The sequence below is a fragment of the Poeciliopsis prolifica genome, unplaced genomic scaffold, assembly GCF_027474105.1.
Source record: "Poeciliopsis prolifica strain line A6 unplaced genomic scaffold, Auburn_PproV2 SCAFFOLD002, whole genome shotgun sequence".
In the NCBI taxonomy this organism is placed as follows: Eukaryota; Metazoa; Chordata; class Actinopteri; order Cyprinodontiformes; family Poeciliidae; genus Poeciliopsis; species Poeciliopsis prolifica.
The window spans coordinates 5,249,509-5,262,572 of record NW_026562377.1 but is presented as its reverse complement, the minus strand read 5'-3'; the positions used below and the strand labels follow the sequence as shown (position 1 = coordinate 5,262,572).

General features: G+C 41.7%; 1 long non-coding RNA gene across 1 annotated transcript; it reads right to left on the bottom strand.

Moving 5' to 3' along the window:
* Positions 1–1,108: 1,108 nt before the first annotated feature.
* On the bottom strand, positions 1,109–2,267 carry LOC129376822 (uncharacterized). Its single transcript, XR_008607836.1, has 2 exons — positions 2,157–2,267; positions 1,109–1,693 (listed from the first exon to the last, which is right to left on the bottom strand). It is a non-coding gene; the product is annotated as an uncharacterized LOC129376822 (long non-coding RNA).
* Positions 2,268–13,064: the final 10,797 nt, after the last annotated feature.

Genomic DNA, 13,064 nt, shown 5'->3' with positions numbered 1-13,064 from the left:
CATGTGGTTAACTCACATGAGGCCCATCTGTGGCCCACTAGGGTGCTGTCAGGAATATTTACCTGGGTCCCAATTGGGTCTGAACTGGGCTAGAATATGGGTACCAAGTGGGTTTGTCCACGGTTTCCATGGTGGCCCCACATGGGTTTGCCCAAGTAAATTTTTATGGGTGCTGACTGGGTTTTCAGTGGGTCCCACATGGTTAACTCACATGAGGCCCATCTGTGGCCCACTAGGGTGCTGTCAAGAATATTTACGTGGGTCCCAATTGGGTCTGAACTGGGCTAGAATATGGGTAACAAGTGGGTTTGTCCACGGTTTCCATGGTGGCCCCACATGGGTTTGCCCAAGTAAATTTTTATGGGTGCTAACTGGGTTTTCAGTGGGTCCCACATGGTTAACTCACATGAGGCCCATCTGTGGCCCACTAGGGTGCTGTCAAGAATATTTACGTGGGTCCCAATTGGGTCTGAACTGGGCTAGAATATGGGTAACAAGTGGGTTTGTCCACGGTTTCCATGGTGGCCCCACATGGGTTTGCCCAAGTAAATTTTTATGGGTGCTGACTGGGTTTTCAGTGGGTCCCACATGGTTAACTTACATGAGGCTCATCTGTGGCCCACTAGGGTGCTGTCAGGAATATTTACCTGGGTCCCAATTGGGTCTGAACTGGGCTAGAATATGGGTAACAAGTGGGTTTGTCCACGGTTTCCATGGTGGCCCCACATGGGTTTGCCCAAGTAAATTTTTATGGGTGCTGACTGGGTTTTCAGTGGGGCCCATGTGGTTAACTTACATGAGGCTCATCTGTGGCCCACTAGGGTGCTGTCAGGAATATTTACCTGGGTCCCAATTGGGTCTGAACTGGGCTAGAATATGGGTAACAAGTGGGTTTGTCCACGGTTTCCATGGTGGCCCCACATGGGTTTGCCCAGGTTGATTTCAATGGGTGCTGACTGGGCTTTCAGTGGGACCCAGATGCCTTAATCCTGTAGGAACAATTCTCATCTAACCTGGATGTGAATTACATCTTGATGCAATCTTGATCAACAATCCAAAGTCTAGCTTAAAACGTGTTCAAATAAAAAATAAAAAAAGAGATGAAAAATTTATTTTGCTCAAGGCTTTTATTTAGTAATTTAAAATATTGTCAGGAGTTATTTTTTACCTCACTACAGCAATTATTAGAACTTCATTAATACTCAGGGAATGGTGCCACAAAAAGAAATCTGCAATTATTCACGACATCTTTGAAAATAACAGAAGCTAGTTTACTATAACAAACTTATAAACAGATCTATAAATATATATCTATAGATGCACACAAATAAAGACACCTACATATTTTCCTACAGGTCTATAAATGTATACATCTAAATACTATCTATATAACTTTATACACGTATATTCACATTGATACACACAATGTGAATATACACACCTATATAGATCTTTCACAATACATTTTTGTTAAACATTTTTAAAAATAACCTACATGCCATATGCATGCTTAAATTTGAAATCTCTCATACTTTACTGAAACTGTCCATCTTGAAAGACCTCCCCAACCTGAGTTTGAACTGGCAGTCTCTCTAGTCTATTTCCACTTCCACTCGGGCTCCAGTAAACCACTTCGAGAGTCTTTGCTGTATGCTTGTGTGATTCTGTAGATGGATAATTTCTTTTAAGTCCCCTGAAATAACAAGCAAAGGTAGAAATTGTATTAGTGTTTCATTTTAGCACAATGTAACATTCATGAGATTTGCATCTCCCCTTCATGGGGCAAAAATGCTTGCAGAAATATGCCATAATCAAAAGGACTCTTGAGTCATCATTATTATGTACAGAAACTATATTCTTACTGTAAATTTAAAATATATCCATCTATATAAATCAACTACTAGGTTCTATCGTGGTTTTGTGGTTATTTTAATATTGTTTGAAATGCAAACAATATTACCTTCAAATTTTTAAGTTCTTAACAACAGTGAAAGAATACTGTTCAAATAAAACCAAAAATTGAAGACTCAATTTTTAATCTAAAAACATTACTAAAAATAACAAACAAAAGAATAAAACAACCAAAATAAATTAACATGTTTAAGAAAGAAAAGTGAAAAAAAAAAGTTACTCTGACAATAAAAACTGATATTTACCATACAAAACATCAAAGAGACGCAGGTCCAAGAGCTTGTTTCCAATGTTGGCCAAAAAGGTTGAACTGGACTTCCAGTTCATGGGACATGAGGAATCGCACAGCTGGTTGTATTGTGTCTTCTAAGGATGCTCCTCCAATTTCTGTAGCCATGGCAACCTTAAGTACAATGACAATAACAGGACAACATTTTGTTTTTGTTCATCAGTTTGTTATTATATCACTCTTATGTGCTTAATTTCACTAACATATTAATCTACCTTTTTCAAATCATTATAAAGTGATCTTCACACGCTGATCCTCTTGAAGCCTGCAAAATATATATTTTATTAGTGCAATATAACATTTAGACTTTTCAAAAAAATAAAAAAATTAAGGCAAAACAGCCTTTGTATGGATTAACTACTGAAGCCTTATATTGTAAACACTGAACAGTTTTGCAATTATCCTAATTTCTTTGTTAACGTGACAGGACTAAGACAGTAGTATTACTCTTAAGAGAAGTTTAGAAAATCACTATAAATGTAACTAATAAAGCCTAAAACATTGCACATATAAAAAAATTAGAGCTACAATTAAATATAAGTACATTTCACATAACTGCTAGCTAAATATTGCAAAAATATCAAAAGAATTTCTTCATCTTTCAATATTTGTTTCAGGCTTGGCCACTGATTGACATGATGGGTTTCAATTTACGGACCCACATGCAGTAACCACACGTTGGATAGGGATGAGTGAGTGATTTATTTACAACAGGACAAAATAAAATCTATTTCCCGGACATCAGCGGAAGGGTGAGGACCACTCGACCAGGTTGGCCTGAAACGAGAACTTAGTTATGACGGGCTTAGAATGAGTGATCGGAGGGGAAACAGGAACAGGCTTACTTCGGTGCGGGTCTTTTGAGGCGTGGGTGTGAGATGCCAGGTTCCTGAGAGAGGGTGTGCAGCGGTTCCGAAGGTAAATGCGAGGTGGGAATGGAAGAGAGCTGGAAGCTCGAAGGGTGGAGTGGAGGCAGTGGAATCGGCGGAGCGAGCAGGCAGGTATTCACTGGTGAGTTCTCGAATGAGGCGACAAAACCCCTAGGATCGAACAAACACAGAGACCAGGTGACTTCTAGTAGACACAGAAACGTTCTCAGAAAACTGTTCACAACAGGAGAGGCCAGAGTGACTACCGGTGTATGCAACCATCTAGCATACACCAGTAGAATCTTCAGTCAATCTAGCGTAGACTGAAGATTCTGCTGCTCCTCCACCTGTGCCAAGCTCCACGGGCTCCTCGCTGAAATAAGATGCGACACTCACATACACACACAGGAACCCTGACACTGATGACTACTCTAGACCAACACAATAGCGGCAGATTGAAATAAACTATGACATAACAAAACGCTTTAAAGTGTCACACAACAATTAAAAAAAGAATTTAAAAATATGAACTACAATGCCTTCATCCTATTTACAAAAAACCTTTTAGGCCCAATATACTGAAACCACATGGGCCCCATATAGTGTTCCCATTTCTGTCCCATGCCCGGTTAGCCCACGTTAATGCTGAATTGGGCCCATACATTTAACCCAATTGAGCCAACAATATGAGTCCCATTTCGGTTAACCTTTTGAGCCTCACGCAGTTGGCCCAGATAAAACCCATGCCCTCTTATCATTACCTATATAGCCCAAAGCTAAACGATTCAATGCAGTTTTATTGAAAAAAACGACAATAATAATCTTGCATGGGTCCCAGCCAAACCAGCCTGAATCCATACATGAGACCCACCCATGCATGCTGATGTGACTGTGAGAAAGATTATTAAAAGCCCAAGTACATAGAATGAAAGCACAATAGTTACTCTTTTTAAATCATACAAATGGTTTTATTGTGTCCAGACACTTTGTAACAACCTCTGCTAGCAACATAGATTCTTCAGTGAACCGATTTCATTCTGCCTCGTTGGCGCTCAAATGAACCAATGGCAGCTCAACAAATAGAATGGCGGCGGTATTTGAAAATGGTTTGGCCCACAACGCTGCTTTTGAAATCGGTCTGCACTAAAATCTGCTTATTGTGTGTAGCTGTGTGTGTTAGCAATATCAGAAAAAGTATCACCCTAAAGAAAAGCAAAATAACAATAACAATTAAGTCTCTTTTGGGATACTGTCGTCCGATTTGTTACGAGCAACAATTTTTTTAACAAGCGATTTAAAATCTCTCCCTAAAATTTGGTACTAGGTAAAACAGAAGAAATGTACTTACAGATTCTTTCGTAGATCAGCCAACAGGCAGACTCCGCGCCAACGGACTGATGAAGAGAACAGGCTTGATTTTGAAACCGCATATCCATCCGCGGGTCATTTTACGTTTTCCAAGAAACACAAGATTAATTTTTGAGAGTGCTACATCGGTTTAACAAATGTAAAACCGATGTAGCAAAAGTTCTCAATGTAAATAAATACATTTCGTTGTCCTCCTTATTCAAATATGTTTTGGAACTATTTTCTTCAGTGGATGTGTAAAGTGCCTACCGGTACTTCAATTCACCAACCTTTATTGGCAACGGTGCCTCAGAGCAAACAATGAACAAAAAGGTAATTGGAACCAAATGAATCATTAACAGAAATGTTACGTTTTTTTATTTTTTATTTTTATTTATACTGATGACTTGGAAAATGTTTGCAAATATATGAAAAAACAGATGCTCAAAATTTTACTCTTGTCTCTCACTTGCTAATGAGTTTTGTTTATTTTCTAAACATTTTGTGATATTTTTCACAATGGTCTGATCTGAACTATTTGTCCAAATAAAAATTTAAATCTTGCTGCGAACAGGCTGCAGTAAACTCTATGGATGTCTAAACATCCAATTGATAAAAAATAATAATAAAAATAAAATAAAAAGTTATTATTATTAAAAATAAAACAAGGACTAAAGCTCAACCATGACCACTCTGTGCTTAATTTTGAGTAAGCACCAGAATATGAGTTTACGTATATATTTCAAACAGATTATTTCAAAAAAATGTTTTAAGACATTCAGACTGCAATAATAAAATGAAAAAAAGTTAGGGGTTCAAAGTGTAGCAAGAGCAATACTGAACTGGCTTTTGCTTTGACATACAGTGAAAAGTTTGAAAGTGACAGGGTAACCACATTGTCGATTAAAATGTTCTACAATTTTGTCCCATTTAGACCATGAAAAAAAGTACTAGGGGCTACATTTTCCTGCCCAGGTCCAACCCATGTATGGTTAGCCCATGCTCATGTCATGTTAGTTTAATGTGGACAGCCCACATTGGGCTTCTCATGTGGGGCCCATGATACTGAAACCACATGGGCCCCAAATAGTGTTGCCCATTTCTGTCCCATTTCCAGTTAGCCCACATTGTTGCTGAATAGGGCCCATACATTTAGCCCAAATGGGCCAGCCCATAGGGGTCCCATTTTAGTTAACCATATGTGTCCCATGAGGTTTGCCCAGATAAAACCCATGACCACTCATTACCCATATGGCCTACTACAAACCCAAGGGGGGCCCACTCATGCGTACTGGCTTGGAGACTGGACTGGACTGTTCTAGCATAAAATAATAACATGAAAAAATGTTAAGGGTTCAAAGTGTGGCTAGAGCAATACTGAACTGGTTTAAAAAATAAAGCATTGTAGAATTATTTTTAATGTTTTAATATCCTGGTCCTCTGGAAGCCTATTGTTTGTAAATGAGCCAGGCATAGATATCACACAGTGAACATGTTTTAGGTTCAAACATTAGGAAGACATGGATGTTCTGTTCTATCAGCAAAATATATCCTTGGGTGATCTCCAAGACGAGGTCACCTTCGTCCTGGAGACCTCGACAATGGTCAAGGTCACCAACCTTTACTATCGTCGAGGTTTCCTACAAGGAAAAATTAAATTCTACAATTTACCTTACATCAACTCCATTAGAGGCCAGCTGAGTAACAATTGCCTTGGCAAAGACTATAAAGCTGACATCTCGGGTAATTCTTTCCAAGTTTTGAGAATCTTGCTCTTGCAGCTTTTGCTTTGACATACAGTCAAAATTTTGAAAGTGACAGGTTAACTACAGGGGTTGGACAATGAAACTGAAACACCTGGTTTTAGACCACAATAACTTATTAGCGTGGTGTAGGGCCTCCTTTTGAGGCCAATACAGCATCAATTCGTCTTGGACAAGTATGGGGCCAAGGGAATGCCATGATATGGCAGCCCACACCATCAATGATCCACCCCCATGCTTCACTCTGGCATACAACACTCTGGCTGGAATGCATCTTTGGGGCTTCTCCACACCGTAACTCTCCCGGATGTGGGGAAAACAGTAAAGGTAGACTCATCAGAGAACAATACATGTTTCACATTGTCCACAGCACAAGATTTTCGCTCCTTGCACCATTGAAACCGACGTTTGGCATTGATACGAGTGACCAAAAGTTTGGCTATAGCAGCCCGGCTGTGTATATTGACCATGTGGAGCTCCCGACGGACAGTTTTGGTGGAAACAGGAGAGTTGAGGTGCACATTTAATTCTACTGTGATTTGGGCACCGTGGTTTTATGTTTTTGGGATACAATCCAGGTTAGCACCCAAACATCTCTTTAAGACAGCTTCATCTTGCATCCACAGTTAATCCTGTTAGATGTGGTTCGTCATTCTTGGTGGTATGCTGACATTACCCTGGATACTGTGGCTCTTGATAATCACAAAGACTTGCTGTCTTGGTGAACAATTTGCCCTCTTTTGAACTCCAGTATGTCCCAAATAATGTTATGTGCATTGCAATATTTTGAGCAAAACTGTGCTCTTACCCTGCTAATTGGACCTTCACACTCTGCTCTTACTGTTGCAATGTGCAAATCATGAAGATTGGCCACCAGGCTAGTCCAATTCAGGCATGAAACCTCCCACACTAAAATGAGAGGTGTTTCAGTTTCATTGTCCAACCCCTGTACATTGTTCTACAATTTTGTCTCATTTAGCCCACTTAAAAAAGGACTGGGGCTACATATCCACACCCAGTCCAACCTGGGCGTGGATATGTACTGACCACACTGAACCCACAGTGGGTTCAGTGTGGTCAGCCCACATGGTCTCCCATGTTGGGCCCATGACATGAGCCCATGCTGATGTCATGTGGGTTCAGTGTGGTCAGCCCACATGGTCTCCCCATGTTGGGCCCATGATACTGAAACCACATGGGCCCCATATACTGTTGCCCAGTACTATCCCATTCCCAGATAGCCCACTTAAAAAAGGACTGGGGCCCACATATCCACACCCAGGTCTAACCCATATATGGTCAGCGCATGCTGATGTCATTGGGTTCAATGTGGTCTGCCCACATGGGCTTCCCATGTTGGGCCCATGATACTGAAACCACATGGGCCCCATATACTGTTGCCCAGTACTATCCATTCCCAGATAGCCCACTTAAAAAAGGGACTGGGGCCTACATATCCACACCCAGGTCTAACCCATATAGGTCAGCCCATGCTGATGTCATGTGGGTTCAGTGTGTCAGCCCACATGGTCTCCCCAGTTGGGCCCATGATACTGAAACCCATGGGCCCCATATACTGTTGCCCAGTACTATCCCATTCCCAGATAGCCCACTTAAAAAGGACTGGGGCCCACATATCCCACCAGGTCTAACCCATATATGGTCAGCCATGTTGATGTCATGTGGGTTCAATGTGGTCAGCCACATGGGCTTCCCATGTTGGGCCCATGATACTAGAACCACATGGGCCCCACATACTGTTGCCCAGTACTATCCCATTCCCAGATAGCCACTTAAAAAAGGACTGGGGCCCACATATCCACACCCAGGTCTAACCCATATATGGTCAGCCCATGCTGATGTCATGTGGGTTCAATGTGTCTGCCCACATGGGCTTCCCATGTTGGGCCCATGATACTGAAACCACATGGCCCCCATATACTGTTGCCCAGTACTATCCCATTCCCAGATAGCCCACTTAAAAAAGGACTGGGGCCCACATATCCACACCCAGGTCTAACCCATATATGGTCAGCCCATGCTGATGTCATGTGGGTTCAATGTGGTCTGCCACATGGGCTTCCCATGTTGGGCCATGATACTGAAACCACATGGCCCCCATATACTGTTGCCCAGTACTATCCCATTCCCAGATAGCCCACTTAAAAAAGGACTGGGGCCTACATATCCACACCCAGGTCTAACCCATATATGGTCAGCCCATGCTGATGTCATGTGGGTTCAATGTGGTCAGCCACATGGGCTTCCCATGTTGGGCCCATGATACTAGAACCACATGGGCCCCACATACTGTTGCCCAGTACTATCCCATTCCCAGATAGCCCACTTAAAAAAGGACTGGGCCCACATATCCACACCCAGGTCTAACCCATATATGGTCAGCCCATGCTGATGTCATGTGGGTTCAATGTGGTCAGCCCACATGGGCTTCCCATGTTGGGCCCATGATACTAGAACCACATGGGCCCCACATACTGTTGCCCAGTACTATCCCATTCCCAGATAGCCCACTTAAAAAAGGACTGGGGCCCACATATCCACACCCAGGTCTAACCCATATATGGTCAGCCCATGCTGATGTCATGTGGTTCAATGTGGTCAGCCCACATGGGCTTCCCATGTTGGGCCCATGATACTAGAACCACATGGGCCCCACATACTGTTGCCCATTACTATCCCATTCCCAGATAGCCCACTTAAAAAAGGACTGGGGCCCACATATCCACACCCAGGTCTAACCCATATATGGTCAGCCCATGCTGATGTCATGTGGGTTCAATGTGGTCTGCCCACATGGGCTTCCCATGTTGGGCCCATGATACTGAAACCACATGGCCCCCATATACTGTTGCCCAGTACTATCCCATTCCCAGATAGCCCACTTAAAAAAGGACTGGGGCCTACATATCCACACCCAGGGTCTAACCCATATATGGTCAGCCCATGCTGATGTCATGTGGGTTCAATGTGGTCAGCCCACATGGGCTTCCCATGTTGGGCCCATGATACTAGAACCACATGGGCCCCACATACTGTTGCCCAGTACTATCCTATTCCCAGATAGCCCACTTAAAAAAGGACTGGGGCCCACATATCCACACCCAGGTCTAACCCATATATGGTCAGCCCATGCTGATGTCATGTGGGTTCAATGTGGTCAGCCCACATGGGCTTCCCATGTTGGGCCCATGATACTAGAACCACATGGGCCCCACATACTGTTGCCCAGTACTATCCTATTCCCAGATAGCCCACTTAAAGAAGGACTGGGGCCCACATATCCACACCCAGGTCTAACCCATATATGGTCAGCCCATGCTGATGTCATGTGGGTTCAATGTGGTCAGCCCACATGGGCTTCCCATGTTGGGCCCATGATACTAGAACCACATGGGCCCCACATACTGTTGCCCAGTACTATCCCATTCCCAGATAGCCCACTTAAAAAAGGACTGGGGCCCACATATCCACACAGGTCTAACCCATATATGGTCAGCCCATGCTGATGTCATGTGGGTTCAATGTGGTCAGCCACATGGGCTTCCATGTTGGGCCCTGATACTAGAACACATGGGCCCCACATACTGTTGCCCAGTACTATCCCATTCCCAGATAGCCCACTTAAAAAAGGACTGCATATCCACACCCAGGTCTAACCCATATATGGTCAGCCCATGCTGATGTCATGTGGGTTCAATGTGGTCAGCCCACATGGGCTTCCCATGTTGGGCCCATGATACTAGAACCACATGGGCCCCAACATACTGTGCCCAGTACTATCCCATTCCCAGATAGCCCACTTAAAAAAGGACTGGGGCCCACATATCCACACCCAGTCTAACCAATATATGGTCAGCCCCATGCTGATGTCATGTGGGTTCAATGTGGTCAGCCCACATGGGCTTCCCATGTTGGGCCCATGATACTAGAACCACATGGGCCCCACATACTGTTGCCCAGTACTATCCCATTCCCAGATAGCCCACTTAAAAAAGGACTGGGGCCCACATATCCACACCCAGGTCTAACCCATATATGGTCAGCCATGCTGATGTCATGTGGGTTCAATGTGGTCAGCCCACATGGGCTTCCCATGTTGGGCCCATGATACTAGAACCAATGGGCCCCACATACTGTTGCCCAGTACTATCCCATTCCCAGATAGCCCACTTAAAAAAGGACTGGGGCCCACATATCCACACCCAGGTCTAACCCATATATGGTCAGCCCATGCTGATGTCATGTGGGTTCAATGTGGTCAGCCCACAGGGCTCCCATGTTGGCCCATGATACTGAAACCACATGGGCCCCATATAGTGTTGCCCAGTACTATCCCATTCCCAGATAGCCCACCTAGTTGCTGAATAGGGCCCATGCATTTAGCCCATATGGGCCAGCCCATATGGGTCTCATTTTAGGTTAACCATATGTGTCCCATGCAGTTTCGCCCAGATAAAACCCATGCCCACTCATTACCATGTAGCCCACATCAAACACAAGTGGGGCCCACTCATGCGTGCTGGCTGGGAAATAACTGACAATAATGCAAAGAATTAGAATAACTGTGGATTTCTGTAAAAAAAAAATGCTCAGGATCATTTTGACATTTATTAAAAATGTTTTTTTCCAACTCTCTACTTTCATTTCAAATTTGCTAATGTTGGGGTAAAAAGCAAAGAGCAATAATGACAACAGTGCATCATTACCAGAAAAGACAATATGAGCTAATTAATCCTGAAACAACAGAGGAGTTATTACCAAATGGCTTTGTCATCCTTATAACATTAAATTTGTCTCTGCTAAGCCCAAGAAATTTCATTTGCATAGCCAAGCCTCAATGTTAAACACGCCCACGAGTCATTGTCCCATGCCCCACGTGAAATATGAAATTGGAAAGATCAGCAATGTGAGCTCTGGTTCCCAGAAAACAGTGAAGAACTTTTAAAGCCATTAGACTGCTGTCTTTTTCCAGAGCTTTGTTTCAGCATTTCCTGGAGGAGATTAGACACGCTTTGAGCCGCGACTGATAGAGGATTTGCAGAAAAAAAGAGAAAAAACTCCATTCTCTCTTTATGGGAAGAACAAATTGAGGCCAAAGTCATAATGAGCAATAATATTTCAAAAACAATATCACTGCAGTTTATACAGTTTCTTTAACACTTATGAGAGAAATAGAAACATGAAAAAAGCCAAAAATTATATGTTTTATATTTCAGCCAAGTACAAACTTTCCTTCACTTTCCCATAAGGATGATATGTTTAAACTAGATGCAAGAAATTTAGTTTAGTTCAATTTAGTTATCTAAATAAGAACAATCTAATCTTCTAACATATGAAATATGTTAAGATAACTTATGTAAGGGCATGTGCATATTTGTCATCAGTTGTAGCAAAGCTAAAAAAATTCAAGTAATAAATAAGCAAATAATACCAACTGTGAATCATAGAGCTAGAAGGGTCACAGTCTGGGGAAGCTCTGCAGCTGCAGAATCTGCTTAGCTCAGCATCATACAATCCAGCATGAATAGTGTATCAGAGGGTGCTTGAGGAATATATGACATAATCTGAAAAAGCAAGCAAACAAACAAACAAACAAACAAATAAACAAACACAAACAACAAACAGAGCCTCAGCAGAACTGGGCCCTGCAACATGACAAAAATCTGCAACATGAAAAATCTACCAAGAAGGACCGTTTGAGATTTAAGAAATGCAAAATTCTGGAATAGCCGAGTTTAAGTCCAGATTGACTCACAGTCAAAAGTGAAGATTAGAGAAAACCTTCCTATGACTTATCTCAGAAACTGTTACATGATCCCAAGGCATCTCACTGAAAATAATTTAATCAAAAGAAATAACACTAGTTATAGAAACGTGGTGGTGATATGTTTTAACAAGTGACCCCTAATTCACTTTTGATAAAAATGCTTGGAAATAAAATTGTTTCTTGGCCAAAATGAAAAAAAGAACATTAATATGTGAATATTTCATAATAAAGAACTGAATATTTAATAAAGTTCACTATTTTATCAGAATTATAGTGGAGTAAAAATAGTTTTTGAGAAGTTTTTAAAGACATGGCATCTCTTCCACTAAGTCAGTGAAATTAGAACAGCAGTAGTGTCATATACATGTAACCCTCATAAAACAACACACACTGGATACAGATGCAATATGGAGTCACTGATATAATACTGCAGACTTCCAGAGGTTGTCAGCGGTGATTTAGAGGATAAAATAAAACCACACAAAATGGCCTCCTTTACACCATAATTTATCCTCCAGTTAGATGTTCTGGCTCTGATTATTTTCTGCAACAGAAATTTGCAAATTATTTTGTGAAGGTGCCAAATTCCTGGGAATATTATTCAACTGAATATAAATGGTAGTTTGTTTTTCAGAAATAACACACTAGGATATGGCCCAGTTATTTTTCAGCTCATTCTCTACGTAGATGTGGGTCTGAACTATAACAGAAATCACAGAGCCACATGATCAACGTGAAGATGAAAATCAGTCATGCAAACCCTCCACAGACAAGACAAATTCTTGTGTTTCATAAACTTATGAGAAACATAAAACTCGATTGATTTCATGAATTCTTGTTTTGAGAGGATGCATTTTCTACACATCAATGCTGTGATATTAATGAACTCTTGCTGATATGCTACAAGATCAGTTATAAATAAAGACATTAAATGTAATATTTGCCATTACAAGCATGTTGCACAGCGTTATTTTGCAAAATAAAAAAAAACAAAAATACTTTCTGTTACAATTTCTTGGTGAGCCACAAAAATTGCATTTCTTTCTTAAAAATTCATTCATCCTTCCACTCAACTTGTCTCTGAAATGTTTGAATAT